General features: G+C 33.0%; 1 protein-coding gene across 3 annotated transcripts in view; it reads right to left on the reverse strand.

Annotated features, from left to right (window-relative positions):
* The window catches only part of LOC142324276 (kelch-like protein 26), a 105,184-nt gene that overhangs the window by 85,331 nt on the left and 1,138 nt on the right, over nucleotides 1-18,715 (reverse strand). For 2 of the 3 annotated variants that reach the window (XM_075365171.1, XM_075365172.1), the window contains exon 2: nucleotides 8,024-8,168. The gene's annotated coding sequence lies outside the window, so the exon portion shown is untranslated. Of the gene's footprint in view, nucleotides 1-8,023; nucleotides 8,169-9,537; nucleotides 9,560-18,715 lie in introns of those variants that run through there. The other variant, XM_075365173.1, reaches the window with a different exon arrangement.

Here is an 18,715-nt window from a genome sequence, read left to right on the forward strand (position 1 = left end):
ATACGGATTTGAATACTAGATCGTGGATACCGGTGTTCTTTGGTGGTTGGGTTTCAATTAACCACATATCTCAGGAATGGTCGACCTGAGACTGTACACGAATACACTTCACTTACCCTCATGCGTACCATTCCTTATTCATCCACCTGACGGTAATTCTCGGAGGCTAAACAGGAAAAAGGAAGGGTATGCTATTCTTATTTTTGGTAAACAAAGGATTTATTGCTCCAGCATTTGCCTGGATGGATCAAGGATAACAGCCAGCGGTAAAACCTTGATCAAAGCAGGATCACAAAATCCACAATTAATGAAAAAATGCAGGAATATTTTAAAATCCCATATTAACAATTTAAAATATAAATATGTGAAGTAATAACAAATTATATATATAATTAAATTTATGAATAAATAACAATTCAGAAGACAAAAATTAAACTAACTGGGCGCACATTTATGTAAACCAGCGATTATCAACCTGTTATCAACAAGTAAAAAAAATGTATAAAATGAATATTTCGCGACTCCCCAACCCCAAGCCAATGAAACCTATTTAAAACTAGCTGCGTTGATAGCAACGAGTACGAACATGAGCAATTTACAGGTTCCAACGTGAAGTGTACGTGCTCCTTGTAATTTGGTCTGCTTGAATAATATTCGCTGTGAGAGCGTCATGTTCGAACACGCATATGATATGTTTGACCACGTCGAGCTCTTAGTAATAAAAGAAGCGAAAGGGATTGCAGAAACAATCAGTCAGTTTAGTTTCCAATGCGAAGCGGATTTGCAAAACTGATAAATTTGTGAAAAAACGAAGCGAGCCATTTACATTCAGTGAATTGATCGGTAAAAGGGCAAGATCGACAAGAATATGCGCTTAATTAGGAAGGCGCGCTGGGCGTAATCTTATTATATTTTTTAACAAATAATTAGTTAAAGCGATTCTACTGATGCAGATACAAAAACTGAAAATCCTATGGACGTTTCTACGAGATCCATCTCTATTGTTTCTGCCTTATTCCAATGAATTCAAGTAAGTATCTGATTACGGGGTGGAGGAAATTATTTGTAAACATGCTACACGGCTTTACATCGTAAAGAAAGTTGTCCCCAATTTACAGCCATTACAGCAGCAAGCTAGAAACTGCAAGGCTAGCGAGAGCATGAATGGAGATATTTTCTAAAGTGGGCGTTTCACCCTCTGGGTTATATTTACGTAACCCACCGGGTTGGTCTAGTGGTGAACGCGTCTTCCCAAATCAGCTGATTTGGAAGCCGAGAGTTCCAGCGTTCAAGTCCTAGTAAAGCCAGTTATTTTTACATGGATTTGAATGCTAGATCGTGGATACCGGTGTTCTTTGGTGGTTGGGTTTCAATTAACCACACATCTCAGGAACGGTCGAACTGAGAATGTACAAGACTACACTTCATTTACACTAATACATATCATCCTCATTCATCCTCTGAAGTATCATCTAAACGGTAGTTACCGGAGGCTAAACAGGAAAGAAGAAAGAAGGGTTATATTTACGTCAGGCTGAAATCCCAACTTCATCCAATATTAAAAATTAAATGGTAGAGGAATACAAGGCCCTAGATTAGTTAAACCGCAGTTGCCTAAATGTTACGATGCCACCGTATTTGTATCTATCGTGTGTTGATTCGACATCGCTTACCTCAGGAAGAGCAGCGTTCCGTTCTGGGAGCGGTGGGATATTACGATCATATTCCTCCAGTAATTCGCACCATTCAGATAGGGTATACGACGTCTGCAGACGTCTAAGAAGTAGATTCTTAAATTACTGTATATTTTTAATTAAAGCTAATGGTAGTATTCTGTCTGCACATCCTTTAAATACATTTCGTGAAGAGCGGGGAAGCAAACTTTTAAGATTCGAACCGATAGTTTTGTTACAATAGGCTAGCTCATTTTGTTTTTAAACAAACGAAATTAAGAAAGCGAGCTCTACGGCGAAACTAAATTAATAAAGTGAAAATTTAAATAAATTAAATTAATTACGAATTAAACAATTTGTAATCGATTATGAAAAGTTAACGACAGCCCAACATACTCTCGCTGCATAAGAAATATTGTATGCACTCTGTTGAGAGACACCGAACATCAATGAAGGATGACCGTCACGGAGGTACAGCGACTGTATTCCCATTTCTTTTTGTATACTATTTATTTATTATAAATATTCCTTATTTTCCGACGAGAAAATGAGAAATGCATTTAATGAAAATCAACGTACGATTAACTATGAAACGGTTAAAAAAATGTAAAAAAAAGCACGACGCTGTAACGGCCTTGGAGTAAAAATTAAACAAAGTATCCTACGCATAGCCATCGAGATACAGTTTAGAAACTGTGGTAACATTGGAAGTAGGTCGTCGTCTCAACCGGGAAGATGAAACCATCTGTCCGGTATGTCGGCGGTGGTTTGGTAAATTTCCCCTCCAAAAAATCCCATCTACAAGTCTTGAACGGAAAATTTCGTGAAAAATTACACTTCGGTCGTTCCGCGTAATAGCATAGAAACTTACTTAAAATTTCATAAAAATACGAAAACACGTTTGGCGATTAACTACTTCACGACCGCAGATGAAATGCCAAAAGGGTAACTTAAAAAAAGGGAGAACTGTAAACGTATGTGTATTCAATACGATAAAAGATACGTGTAGACAATTTTATTACAATTAATTGCAATATCTTCTTTTTTTTAAGGAAAGAATACTAAAAAAATTTCGAGATATTTTTAAAAAACGTTTAAATAACATCAAAAGTTCGGACTGAAGAAGCCACACTTTAAAAAAAAGATAATTTTAAACTAACCGCTTATAACAATGATTAATTTGAAAAAGATAATTACATAACAAAACTGAACAGGTACTTATGTGGGCAGAAGAAAAATGTTGACAAGTTTTTATAATATACGGAACCTACAACGAAGTGCAATGAAATAAGTTTGCAGCATACCTACACATTGACAACGTAGGTAGAGTAGAGTAGACCGAGTGAAGTTTGTGGGCTGTCGCTATGTAATACAACAAAACAATGACCTACAAAACCGCATTATGTACAGTTAGTTTATTCATAGAAACCAGGAAACAACTATATGTCTCTCTCTCTCTTTTACTAGCACGCACACACACACGCCCAAACCTTCTTGTAAACTGTACACATGGTTGGGTCCTTAGTGAATGCCGCCTCAAAAGCAGGTAGGCTGTTCTAACAGCACTACGTATTCATGCACGTTATATTATATTTTACAAAGGAAAACCATATTTTCCAACAACATGAATTAAGACAGGCAGTAAACAGGGTGAGCAAACTTTAGGGTGAATTTTTGGGGAAGTTTCAATAAAAATTTCATTTAAATCTTAAATTAAATTAATAGAATATTCACATGCTAAATGTGAATATGCTAAAACACTTAAAAAAAATTTTTTTTTTCTTCTGCACTTTGCCAACCTCTTCTGATGGGATTTCGCCAAACTCTTCGTTAAGGTCAGATTAAAAAGTTTCTCACGGAGGGCTGATACTGCTACACGTATATAATCCTGTTATTTTAATCCATTATCAAACCAAGTATCACCAAAAATATTTTTTTGGAACATTATGATGAACAAGTATGATTTTCTTTTTTACGGACTGTCATGAAATGTTTGGTTATCTAAAGAACTAACAGAGTTCCTTATTGGATACTCCACGTAAAGCTCGCGTGTATTAATGTACCAAACTCCTATGAGGGAACAAAGTTTTTATACTTCCCTGGTATCGGTTATTTATTTTTATAGACTGAAAAAATGATACATGACAAAATTTTAAACATCTAAAAAAATCGATAATTCAAAAAATTCGCTTAAAAAATATGCAATAAATAAAAAGATAGCTTTTTTGATTTATCGGTAGCGGGGATAATTTGGGGAAATTTTTTTTAAATGTGTGTTAATCGTGTGTGATAATGACAAGTGAACTTAACTAAAAAAAAATGATATTTTTGCAATACATTTGGCAGAACTAGATGCAGGTGCTTTAAATAAGGATCCATTTAGTATCGCACAAACCTCTTATGATCTTATGAAAACTATACGAATGCTTTTTGAGAAATTTCATCGTTAAAATATTGCAAAATGGTAGTACTGCCAAGCACGCAAAAATACGATACCTATTGCTTTTGATTTAAGCTTGTTAAACAGTATAAAATAATGTCATTTAGGAAGTTTAACGTTTTCACACCTTATTAAGGTTGAATCTTGAGTTTATTATTTCCTTTAAGTATGAAATTGCCCAAATAAATTATTTTCTAATCTTAACATTGGATAAGGATTACTAGCGTCTATTGATAATTAATTAAATCGCCTAACTAACGAAATAGAATCGTTATAAAAAGGTAATTAACATTACTTTCATTTTCCTCAGAAGAAAAAACAGACATTAAAGGTTACGTTGAAAAAATACAACGGATTGGCCCTCATATGTGTTCCAGCTCCTTACATTCATCAAATATACATTCAAGTTTAATTAGACAAACGGCAACAGTGGAAAAATTATTTAACAGAATAAACTGAAACCATCTGGTGTTCAAGTTGGCACCTCTGATTTAGAAAATACCACCTGTTCGAAAATAATTTCAATTATTATAACCTCTTGTTTATTTCAAAGTGATGGCTCCACTTGAAATGTACCCGTGGAAGAACTGTGTGATGTAATAACGAGTTTTATTTTCTGAAGGAGGCCGAAAATCACTGTGGATATTAAAACTATGGTAAAAAGTGTATTAACCGATCAAAGCTTTTTTAAGTGGATCGTACAGATTAAATCAGGCAAAACAAGTGTCAGCGATTTCCAACGCAGCAGAAGCCATAAGTTTCACTTACGCTTTGCAAAATCACATAACTATCTTATTCTCAAGGACAGATGCATACAAATTTGGGAAACTATTAAAATTTATAGGGCAATTATCTGTAATGTCCATTTCATTATCCATGATACACTAACTGAATTACCACAAAATCACCATTTTACCACAAAGTCTCTGTGTTCAGAGACAGTCGACTCGCATTATAAAGACTACTTAATTCACAATTGTACAGAAGGTAATGCTTTTTTTACATTGCAAAATAACTTGAAATGAAACAGATTCATTATTTTCAGCCTGCATCCAGACGACAGAGTATGGAAAGAAAACATCCGAATTTGTCCGCCAGGAAAAATTCAAAACTTACACGTCAGCCAATAGTGATACTAATAGTGTTTTAGAACTATAAAGGTCCAATTATTGCAATTATTTGGAAAAAACGTACAATCAACAGCGAGTACTATTGTGACATACTAGAAAACAAGCGAAATTCACAGTAGGGAGGAAACGTCCTCCGCACTCTCTCTCAAAAGGTATAATTCTTCTGATGATAATGCCCATCCCATACCACTTAAAAGTCATGGGAGGCTATTCAAAAGCAGGTTGGGAAGTGTTGCCACACCCACTTCACAGTCCCGATTTTACACCAAATTTTTTTTGTTTTGTTTGGTCCTCTCAAAGAGTTTTTATGTGGCACTGAGTTCGCCACAACGGGCATATCAAGACTGAGGTATAAGAAAGGCTCATTTATCACTAGTTTGACATCAAGATGAACCATTCTTTACTGCTAATATAAGAAAGCTCACAGAAAGATGGGACAAGTGCCTAAATGCCATCGGTGGTTACATTGAAAAGTAGCTGTAGTTTCATTTTCATTGAATAAAAAATAATTTCTAGTCATTTGTCTCTTTAATAACTGAAGGACCCTAAGAGAACTAAATTATTCAATTTTTTGAGGATGTTACACCTGGGACAGATACTTAATTAAACTCTTTATATTTACTATTAAAAATTAAAACCAATTATTAAATCTGTAGAAACATACTTTTTATTTTTTTGGGGGGGAAAATTAAATACGCTTGACTGGATTTAGAACAAACTGTAACAATTGAAAACAATAAACGGTTCAACGGCATTCAAAAGTTATCTAAATTAATTTATATTCATTCGACTGAATCGTAATAGTAAAAGATATCTTGTGATAAATAATTCAATTGAAATTTAAATTTAATAACTCAAATCAAGTTGCACATTACATCACGTCACTTGATGAATTTTGATATAATGAACAACACATACTTGATTAACTAGACACCATAGTATCATTTATTACAGCACATTTTACTCAGTTTGGGATAAACTGTAATCCAAAACTTAGAATAGAAGCTATATTTGGCTGTAGTAGAAAATATTGAGTTTTACTCAGACTTAACAATACAACAACAAACCTGATCTCTTACTACAATTTTCTTTCTTCCAAGCTCATGAAACAATCCTCAACATTTTTGGTGAAATCTTAATCATCCTAAAGTTATTGTCGTGTGCGCATGGACAAAGCATATAAAAGTAAAAACAAGAAATAGCAAAAGATAAGAATTTCCCTGTATATCATTTCTGACGTAGAACGATGGGAGGTCTACATACAACCTAATCAGTTGTATATTTTATTGTTTGGAGGGGGTGGATCTAAGTTTCAGAGGATAACACCCTTATGAATATAATATAATTTTATAGAACTATTTCTGTAAAGACTGAGAGCTAAGGAAAGGTCAATTTTAGGGATACAGTTGTGACTAAACGAGACAGAGTTGGATGAGAAGACAAACTGGAGTTTGAGAATTGACAGCAAGGATGAAATGGTAATCGAAAAAATCATTCAGCAAGAATGGACTCAGGGCTAAGAAAATTCTAAAATGGAGATCCTATAACAGAAAAGAGGAATATCCAATAGTCGATAGGCTGATGAAAAAAAACAGGGGAGAGGAAAAGAGGGTAAAATTAGATCAAAACAAGTTGAAAAATCTGAGAACTACATTGTGAATGCAATGTAAAATAGAGATTCTTGTAAAATATATTATTCCATATTAATATCATACTTCTGAAAGTCTGTGGAAATTAACTAATTGAGAAAAAATATCACCAATAAATATTAATATAATATTATTGGACTGAAAATTTTACATTAGAACCTGACACAAAAAATTAAAGCAAGTAAGTCTGAAGTATTTTTTGAGGAAAAGTAATTTGCTGTAGCATTATTTGAGTTGGTTAATGCAAAATTGTTGGTACAATCTACTGCTCCAACCTGGATAACTATGACACCATTTTCCGAGGGATTACAGGCAAAGGAGAGCCTTTGATCGGTTTTTTTCCATTTCATAGTTGCTTTGCTGTCTTTTACCGTTCTGATCTTTTCACTCAATGATGTATGGTAGCCTTGGAAAGAATCCCATGGGATTCATGCAAAGCCCTGAAAGTTAGTTGCTATATGAATGGTCAAATACCAATAATGTCTAAGGACTCAAGTCTCCGGTAGCTGTTACATGAACGATGCTTTCTCACCCGTACCACCTGAGGACTGTATATTACCAGGTAAGCCAGGCTTCCTAATCCCTCCAAATATTTTGATTTAAGGATTAAATCTCAAAATAGAATCTTCATTAATTTGAGACTTTCTACTCTTTACTTCTACTGATTAGAAATTAATAAAGCACTATTGCTACTTGCATATATAAGAAAAGCCTAATTATAATCAGAGCTTTAGAGCCAATCCTGTAGAAAATGCAGGACAGAAATCTGCCTCATTTTGGAAAACTTTTCCCAGGAGTTCCACCTCTAATATCTGGAAACTTCAAATACCAAGTGATATATTCATAATCTTTGTAGCCACATCCAGTAGTCTGACCACACCAGCGTTGCCATATACCCTATGATGATCAAGAGCACGGGCATTCACATTTATTTTCATATCCTGAAGAAGGGAATGTGTAAGAAGTATCATGTAAAACATGGAAACTGTTGCAACCAATTTTTATTTATTATGGTAACGAATTAAATTAACATAATAAAAACAGATGGTAACTTGGAAAATGCTCAACAGGCAGCTTTTTAAATCTATTTATAGAAAGTTTCATCATAATTTAAACACAATATTTACTTACCGGTACAGAGATCTCGTTACTGATATTGAGGAAATTTTAGAACCTGATTCAGTATTTTCTTCAATGAACTTCTCTGGATCTTATATTGCAGACCGTGACTTTGCTTTACAAAACCAGTTGATCTTCAACAAATGTCACAAATAAGCTGAAAAATGAAGCAAATAAATTCTAAATTAAAAACAATTCCCCAAATCAACATTTGAAGCTAATTTTTCAAAAAAACCTTTTTATAAACATAAAAACCCTGTTGATGAACTTCGTATTAAATAATTTCGAACGTATAAACAAACTTTTAATAATGGGTTTTTAAAAATGAAATCTCATTATTATAATCTCAATCGACTTTATTAAATATTTTCTCGAATTATACGTTCATTTTTAAAATCCCTCGACGCCCAGTTGTTCGAAATTTTCGGTCCTTCTGCAACCCTATTATATCGTACACACCAAATTACAGAGACTGGACAGTAAAAAGTAAGCATTATTCGATATCGCATCCGATATTTTTTTCCTTCTAAATAATTACATACTAAAACATTTTTCTAGTCTTTAAAAAAAGCAAATTTTTGATTATAGTATTCTCATACTTCATACGACAAAGAGTTGCCCCTTTACACCCGATTAATTTCTTTGTTGATCTGTTCGGGCAGAATTTCCGTTGAACAGTCACATGAATGTCATCAAAATTTTCAACTAAAACAGTCCAATGCAATCTATTGTAAAACTGATACGTTGAGAAAAATTATCTAAAGCTAGCCAACGAAATTGTATGCAGGCATTATACATAATAATGTAAGCTTTTTTTTTCTTTTTCCTGTTTAGCTTCCGGTAACTACCGTTCAAATAATTCTTCAGAGGATGAATGAGGATATGTATGAGTGTGAATGAAGTGTAGTCTTGTACATTCTCAGTTCGACCGTACCTGAGATGTGTGGTTAATTGAAACCCAACCACCAAAGAACACCGGTATCCACGATCTAGTATTCAAGTCCGTGTAAAAATAGCCGGCTTTACTAGGACTTGAACGCTGGAACTCTCGACTTTCAAATCTGCTGATTAGGAAAGACGCGTTCACCACTAGACCAACCCGGTGGGTCTAATAATGTAAGCTATCGGTAAGACACTTAACGCATCCGTAATTATAAATAGTAATTTTTAATGTCACGTCGTAATCTGAATAGTGAAAAAACTATTAACTGTCCTAATTATCTGCTTTACCAGAAAGGATCTAAGAATGAATAAATTCACGTTGCAATGTGATAATTTCTCGTAATTTTAATGATCATCCGAATTTGAACGAGCTAAATAAATAATAAAGGAACAGACGGATAAATATAAAAATCAATGACCTGTAATGTAGGCAGTGGTATCTGGCTACACCTAATAGAAAAAAGGGTGTGTGTTTGACGAGACTAAATAACGCCCATCTTTGTGGTTAGAGGTAACAAAGATAACAATAAAAAAAAAGAAAAGAAGTATCTGTACAATTCTTAGAACACTGTTAACATCTTTACATTATCGGATGAATAGCTGTATAGATAGCAAGCTGCTATTATTCTCTCACAATTTACAGCATTAAAATCCTGAGACACGTACGTCTAGGACAGCTATATTAACACAAGCTCATGTCGTTCATCAAACAGGTCGGCTAATTCCCTAAAGGCCTTTCACTACATAACAGATTATTATAAGACTTGATCTGTCGGTATTTAACTGAATGCACCGGTAGAGGCAGCACCAGCAGCCATAATATCAAGACAACAGTCGCCGCTCGTGGTAGAATACACATTTAGTTTACAGCCAACTTAATAGCTGGCGGAGGGAATGGAATGGTTAGTAGAGATCCGGTTTGTTTTTTTCCCATCTTTTTTATTTGTTTTATTACTTTGCGGCGTGCAGTCAACATAACGGGTCATTGTTGCATTGCATCAGGTTAAGTAGAATACGATTGAATACTATAATAAAGGTAATTTATAACACAAACCAACAAAGATAATAAGTCTCTACAGCCTTGGAATTCAATGAAATGTAATTTAATTTCCCTTTTCTGTTTGTTTTCTTCCCTAATTGACCATCGTTCCACATAAAAACACTGTCACTGATACAACTGTTAAAACAAATCCGTTTTCTGTCACTGTAAGACCCTATATCTTTAACCAATAAAAAGATTTATATAACTACTTTTAACAAGATTTCAACTTCTCGTTACAGGTGTAATTTGGTTGTTAGAGTTAATATAGCTTTCTTATTTTTTTTTTTGTTGTAAAAATGGTTGAACAAGGATTAGTGCCAAATACTGTCAAACTTTAATCAGTTTGTTACTTTTTGCAAGGTACAATATTAAAAAAAAAAAATCATTCAAATTATTGATGTAATTGAAGATCAAAAGAGGGTCCTGAGCGAGACAGTAAACTACTCCAGTTTACTCTTAGGGATAGATCCTCTTTTTTCATACTTATCACTTTTTTTAATCGTGGATTCATTTTTCCGTATAATCTGAGTAATCTGTTCTCAGTGTCATTGCAGTGGTATTTGGTGCCACAAGATCAACTTTTAGTTTTTGTTCCTTTCCAGTAGCTACACAAAAAGGTTAACGGTTAATGAGTCAAATAAACCCAATATTAATACAAAAAAAGGTTAGTGCAATAATAGGCCCAGATAAGACTAAACTGCAACCCCATACATTTGGATGGTTCCTTTACACCTGGAACATCTAAGAATATAGCAACTTAGAATTAATAGGACTGTGAAGTAGGATAAAAGGCTGATTACCGATTCTTGGTGGGGGGCATTAACAAAGAGTAGGCGGAACCGATAAATGGTCTACATAACCAGCAAATCCTATCCTTGGTGGAAAGGGTGAGGGCAACTGGGGCCTCTAAGCTGGACTAACTCGATTAAAGTACGGTGGTCCTTACAGAACAATCCATGTTCCTTCAGGATGAGGGACTGCTGGTCATGTCGACAGTCCTACACCGGATAAAGAACCTTGATACCATCCAAACAGACTTGGATAGGGGCTGGGAAAACTGTAAAATCAAAAACAGAATGACGTAATTACAGCTACATGGAATGTATAGACTATGATGAGACCAGGAAAAATGAAAGAAATAGTGAATGCAGTGTTTGAATATCCAATGAGACTGTAATAAAAAGGGGTAGTGTGAGATTGGAATGATGTTGTATTTGAGAGAGATGACAGTGACAGGATTGGTGGAAAGGGCGAAGGGTGGAGAGGTATAGCTAATTGTTAAGAGTCCGGGAAGGCTCATCCCAGGCGCAGCACCAAAAAAAGATATAACAAGTATAATAATACAACTTTTACTCACTCATTTCTGATATTATTAATTCACGGTATACTGGGAAAATGAAATGTTGATGTAGTCATTAAAAAAAACTCTTTACTTTGAATATTATTTTTGTTTAAGGTAACAATATGAAATAATTATAAATATAAAAGTTTAGCACTTATAAAAGTTAAATGTAGTTTAATTATAAGTGCTAAACTTGGTTATAAATTGCAATATTTACAATCTGATGGTTCCACAATCACAATGTTTCAGGAAACAGAATATGATTTTATTTTTATTTAAGCAGTAGATGTTATGTACTTTCTCAGACACTGTCTTTAATTAAATAAAAAAACCAAAATAACATTTAAGGATTAAATTTAGTAAAATAACTAAAATTAACCAGGTTCCTTAAGCATTACAGATGAATGTAATAAAAACAATCAGTACAATTTTACTAACCACTTGGTCTAATTAATGTGAAAAATGGAATTAATAAGATAATAATTAATGTGAAGAATTAATTAAAATAAAGAAGGAACTTTCCAAGAAGATGCCCGCAACCGATCTGTAGTTAGTTGTTAGGTGGCGCCACTGAAAGGAGAAAATAAAATTACTAATAACTTTATATAATAAATATAATCTAACCAAACTTGGGCGAGCGTAGGTTAAGTTTGGTTCGATTATATTGAACACTTTTAGATTTATTTGTTTTATATATATAAATTAGTTATTTATATAAATTTATTAAGCAGTGCACCTTCAATTTACGCGGGTGTTACGATCTGGAAAATTTCCGCGTATATTGAAATCGCGTAAATTGACTCACATTTAATGCAGAAATACAGGTTAGGTTCTTAAGTTATACACTAAATGATATACGTAAATTACTGTACTCTCAAAAAATACTGTACTTTATCTTACTATTTATTACTACAGTATTATTTTAATGATATTTAATGTATTACTATAATGCAGCAATACAGGTTAGGTTCTTGAGGTTATACAAAGTAAATTACTGTACTCAAAAAATACTGTACTTTATTTTATTATTACAGTATCATTGTATTATCTTAATGATGTATGTACTTAAAAAGAAAAATGTGTACTATTTATTTATTTTCTCTTTTCAGTGGTGCAATCTAACAACTAACTACAACTACAGATCAGCTGCGGGCGTCTTCTTTAAAAATTCCGAAAAGATTAGCTAGTTAGTTAATCTAGAAAATAAAAGGGTATGTTATAAAAAGAAATTACAGATGGTAATAACCACATTTAATAGACCGTTATAATTATTTAAGTTAATCAATGTATTTCCCATTTCGTAGGATAACTGGTGGCAATGCTCCATTAATGGCTATGATTAAAAATTAAGTTTCATATAATAAAATAGAAGTAATACAAAGCCGGGGCTATTTTGAATTACTTTTGAACAACATTTTTTTTATAAATTAGGAATTAAATAATAAATAGAGGAAGTAACTGACAGATTCACACAAACATGAAAACAGCAGTATTTAAAAAGCAATAACTCAATTAGAGTCTGCATGTCTGGCTTTAAGTTATGTATTTTTAGTACAAGAAATTTTTTGTCTTGACTAATAGCATTAAAAAAGGTATGAACAAAAAATTTTTAATGAGATATGTTTTGGTCAACCGCCATAAAAAAGCTATTTGACAGATAAAAATAAAATTGACAAATATAAATCTTGTAAGATTACTAATTCGCCTGGCCGACATAGAATGTGGATATAACCCTAAATTGTGTTGCCATTACTTAATTTTTTTAATGCGTCAATTCTCTTCAAAAATGGCATAACCGTTCTCAAAAAAATCAAATAGTAAATAGTTTAGAATAGAGTGAAGCGGTTTCCTATTGGTTCATCACAGAGTTGAATGTATTGTCATAGATCACACCATAAGTCTGCCAAAATAAAGATGATAATCAGTCTACAAATCAATTTTTCACTACACAACTGGCTCTATAGTAAACATCATTATTCTCATAAGAACAGCTCAAGACTGGTGCCTCTTAGAGTGAGGAAGTAATGGACAGAATTAAAGAAGAAAGAGGACATACTGCAGGAAGTTCATAAAAGGGACCTGGTTAGGACGTGGTTAGAGGAAGTAGAATCTTGAAAACTGCATTGGAAGGGTCAGTAGAAGGAGAAGGAAGCAAGGATGACGTTAATAGATGAGGTGAAGATTTGAAGTTACAAAGGGATGAAGGCTTGTGACAGAAGAGGATGGAGGCAGTGATTGTGAAAGGGACCTGCTGCCAAGCTTACACCAGATGATGATGTTTAATGGTTGAAAAGTATGTAATTAATATCTAATCGATGGGTTCCCATACTAACACTGTTTTATATTAACACAGATTCATATCTTTTAGTAGTTCCTGCCTAATACTGTTAGTTCCTGATTTTTTTTTACTAGGTGGCATGCACGAATGAGTAATTCCATCACTCATCATGGAATCTAGTACTAGTCAGGTACTAATAACTAGAGTTATTAGTGTTATTTTTATTTAAGATAACATCTTAAAACATCAATCCCCTTCAATAAATTGTCCATTAGATGATATGCACTTATCCCCAACGGTTTTTCTGTTTGAAACATTTTTTATACTCTTCTGAATTAATGTTGTAAATGCCTTCTGTGATTTTTTTCCTAACCTCTTCTACATCCTGAAAACAGTTTCCCTTCAAGTTTTTCTTCATTCTTGGGAATAAGTCGCAGAGAGCTAGGTAGGCGAGTAAGGGAAGTGAGAAACCACTGTCATGCTGTTTGTCTTCAAAAACTGGTTGACTTTCAATGCTGTGTGGGCAGGTATGTTGTCATGATGAAGCAGCCATCCTTCCAATCGCCACAATTCAGATCGCTTTTTTCTCATAGCCTCATGCAATCGCTTCAGCACTTGCATAGATAGTAATGTTGGTTCACTCTGAAGCCCTGAGTAACAAATTCAACATGAATGACTCCTTTGATGTCAAAACACAAACTAACATGGATATCAAATTTGATTTCACCTACCGTGCTTGTTTTTGTCTGGGTGATGAAGCTATTTTCCATGGGCTGGACTGCTGCTTTGTTTCAGGGTCATAACCATAACACCATTAATTCATCACCTTTTACACCTTTTTAACAAAAGATTCAGGTCAATTTGTAACTGTTCTTTCAATTCCTGGTACATTCTCAGACAGTTCTCCCTTTGGTCATTGGAAAGCAGTTGCGGAACAAATTTTGCTGCAATGCGTCTCATGTTCAAATCTTTGTTAGGATTTTTTGGCATGAACCCCAGGAAATTCCAGTTATTTACTCCAATTCTTTGACCATTTTGTGACGATCAAACAGGATGGCATCGCGCACTATTTGAAATTTTCATCTGTTCTGGACAATGAGGGACAACCTTAAACAGGTTTCATCTTCAAGTAACATTTGCCCACTTCTGTACAGAGCAAACCACTTGTAAATTTTTGCCTGTCTTAGAGCTTTCTTAAGTATTGAAACTGTTTCTGCCACTGCTTTTTTAACAGGAAAAAGAATTTGATGCTGGTACATTGGCTCCTTAAAGTTTGCAATCATAAAATCATGGGCAGAGAAGGGTTTAAGAAAACAATCACCCTAGTCTGCTGTGATGGTTTCTCATGAATGCTACCTAGCCAACTAAGCAGTGAGAGGACAGCACTGCCAACCCACTTGCCTACAGAAAATAATTCTTTTTTTTTTTGGTACCCTGCATGTAAATATGAAAATCATTTAACGGTTTTTCACATTTGCTTGATGGTCTAAAAACAATGTACATCATTTTCAGATACAGTAAATAATTGTTGAAAAGCTATTTAGGGATTCCGATACTTTTATTAACACACAGCTCCTGTGTGTGTTATATGTTAGTCATCTATACTTTCTATAACCCAACCTTTTTTAATTACTGCAAATATAAGAAAGTAGTTTCGTGAAAGTGTTCAGACCTTACATAAGTATAATTAATTGTTTATAAAAAACTTTCAATAAACAATACATTTTTGCCTCAAACCTTTTTGTGTTTTTAGGAGTTAAAATTGTTTATTTTATAGGTTTTTACACAAATGAAAGATGCTGGTCCCCCTTCATTAATAAAAAAATTAAACTTAATTTACACATTATACTTAAATATTGGACTTACAATTATTTCCAGATTTTTATATTCTGCTTTCTGTATCCGTTTTCAAGTTCTGTGTTACAACCTATTATTTGTAAAATGTACCTCATAATAACATTTTCATTAATGCTCATTTTTTTCATTAAACTTACTTTCATGCTCTGATACTATTAAATCTGTATTATAGTACAGACTAAATGGAAAAACTCAAAATAATTGCAAAACAGATGTGAGCACTAGCAACTGCTGATAATTTCAAATTAAACATAATACTAGACATAATATACTATACATAATAATACACAGACGTAACTCTGTGAATTTTTGATTTTATAACTAGAAAATTAATTACTACAGCATTTTATTATAAGACTGAGATCATTTAGATCAGCTGCCTGGGACAGAGATCGTTTAACCCTATTCTGTATGACCCTTCATGTGTACAGTGAGCTATGACAATATGCAAATACAATTTCAGTGCAATTAATTTATCTCGCAATTATAATATCATAATTTTGATTAAATTATTTCCAACACTCTGAATTATCTTTCTGAGTTGAAGTAGTGTATTTAATGCAATGTTTAATTTCAAAACAGGGTACATAATCTGTTACCTTCCAATATTTGTCCTACTCTTTCTTATGGTTGTGATGATGTAAAAAAATAAGATACAATTGAAACCAGTTAAAGTTGCTTACTCACAAGTACTGATGTTCACTACACAGCCAATGTTGTGGTGAACAGAATGAAGGTATCAGCTATAGAACTGATTATCATCTACATTTCAGGGGGCTTGGAATGCTGACATGCAACCATACATCTGGCTAAGTGAAAAAGGCAATGGAAAATCTTCCTAGTAAGCCAGGCAAGGGATAATAGTTATTCATAGAAATAGCTACATAATTTCTGAGTGATTTGTGATTCAAGAGTAGTTACTCAAGAAAAAAAACCAATACATTTTACTATATCCTCCTACAAAGCATAATTTGTGGAGTACAGTGTATAAACAAACATATTTAATTATGAGAAAAAAGGAAATAAATTAGTCTTTCAATAAAGTAAAAAATTTTATTTATTCAAATTATATTTATATATATTTTTAAATCAGCGTTTTGTTATTCTTTATTTATTCTCAGGGTAAATTATACTGACTGAGCAATCAGATTTATAAAAACAGAAAAACAACAGACTGAGCTTCAATTATAAGGAATTACTATTTTAAATTCATTTGCTTTTAGTGTGTAAATTTTAAAAAAAAGTTTAATATACACAAAAATGACAGTAATTAGATCCACAAGTGGGAATACAATACAAAAATCTGTATTTTGTAATTTCAACATATGACATCACCTTATAATTACAAGAAAAGATGACAATGATGCTTGCCTTGCAGAAGAAGCTTATATATACATAAGGGTCATTCAATAATTAGATACAAATAGCTATGGAGGCAAAACAGTTGGAAGAGGGCTATGATACTTTCAGAACAGTAAGCTGCTAATTCTGTCACTTCTGGTCAGCTGTTTGAAAACACTATGATGGTGAATTCTCTTGAAGTTTGCCAAGTAGTTTAATAGAGTGTAAGATTGAATCCATTTTTTGCTTTTCAAAGGTGAAAGACAAGTTGTTATTCACTCTCATATGATCAAACAATAAGAATAAAGTTATATGAACCACAAAAATGTTTACAGAGGAGAAAAATTTATAGATGGTTGAACTTGACTTATGAGCACCATTCTGCGCATCCAATTGATGTTTCAACTTCAGTACATTAAATTTGCATAGATTCTCTCATCCAAGAAGACTGATGGATTACAGTTGAAATTGTAACTAAAAAATAACAAGTGTTAGTGTAGTTCATAATTAGCACTGACAACAAGCTTAAGATTCCAAGAGAGTTTACAAATCACTATAAGGAGACAAGCAGGAAGTCATACTTTTTCACACATTATTCTAACCTGTGATAAGATACAGATTAACTATTATGAATCGGATTCAAAAAGACAGAGCATGCAGTGAAAGCACATGAGTTTATTTGTCAATAAAAAACTCTGAACTCAACCAGCAGCAGAAAAAAACCATGATGACAATCTTTTGAGAAGCAAAAAGCCCAAATTCTTTTTGATTTTCTATAAGATCAGTGAATAATAAACAGCGCATTCTACTTTGACATGCTTATCAATGAAGTGAAGCCAGCCATGTTGAAAAAACACCCCAGATCTCTGTGCAAAGGCATGATTCTGCTTCTTGATAACACCCATTCTCTTATGGCTCAGGTAACTTAAACTATCAAACAATTGATTTGGGAAGGGATACTACCTTATCCCCCATACAGTCTTGATTTGGCTCCATTGGATTTCCATTTCTTTGGTCCACTCAAGGAGGTGCTACGTGGTAAGATGCATTTAATGGCAGAAGCAACATCAAAGAAAATATGCTAAACTGGTTCCAACGAGACAAAGATTTCTTTGCAGCAGGCATAAATATGCTGATTCAGAGATGGGACACATGTATTAATGTTGATTAAGATATGTTAAGAGTGAAAAAATCACATTGATTAAATAAACCATTTTAGCTCCAGAGCAATTTGTATCTAATGACCGTACATTTTTATTAATGAGTTTTTCAGGTGTCTTTCCTTAAAGGACGAATTTCTCTAGAATTTCAAAATTAAAATATATTAAAATTTATCTGTTTCAATCTTTACTTTTCTATTTACATTAAATTACAAACTATACACTATACAATAATAATAAATTTACAAATTTAGGTGTTAGGGTTAATGAAAACTATTTGCATAGATATTTAAATTCACGTTGAAACAAGACAAAAAAATTAAGGTTTTTTTTAAAATCAGAATTATTAAAAAGTTCATTGACAGAATAATATTCTTTTTGTAAAGAAAGACTTTTCAATTCTATTTTAAATAAAATTGTGGGAAATTGTTTGGTAACTTATTGGAAATGGTAATGGAAGCATAATAAGGCCCTTTCTTATAAGCTTAAGTATTGTGTTGAAAACAGTTTTGTTATCTGATTTTGTAATGTTTATATATTTTTAAGAATAAGTGACTAGATTAAAACTAGACTAATTCTTTTATACATTCATAAATATAAACACAAGGGTAAGTTAACATTTTTAGTTTTCTAATATCAGTCTACGTAATTTTATATTTATGGGCACATTTATATTTACAGGCATCAAATTGGGCATCAATTTTTGTACCTTGGAAAACTTTTCTGACTTTTAAAGGAAACT

Source organism: Lycorma delicatula, chromosome 4 (genome assembly GCF_047948215.1).
Source record: "Lycorma delicatula isolate Av1 chromosome 4, ASM4794821v1, whole genome shotgun sequence".
NCBI lineage: Eukaryota > Metazoa > Arthropoda > Insecta > Hemiptera > Fulgoridae > Lycorma > Lycorma delicatula.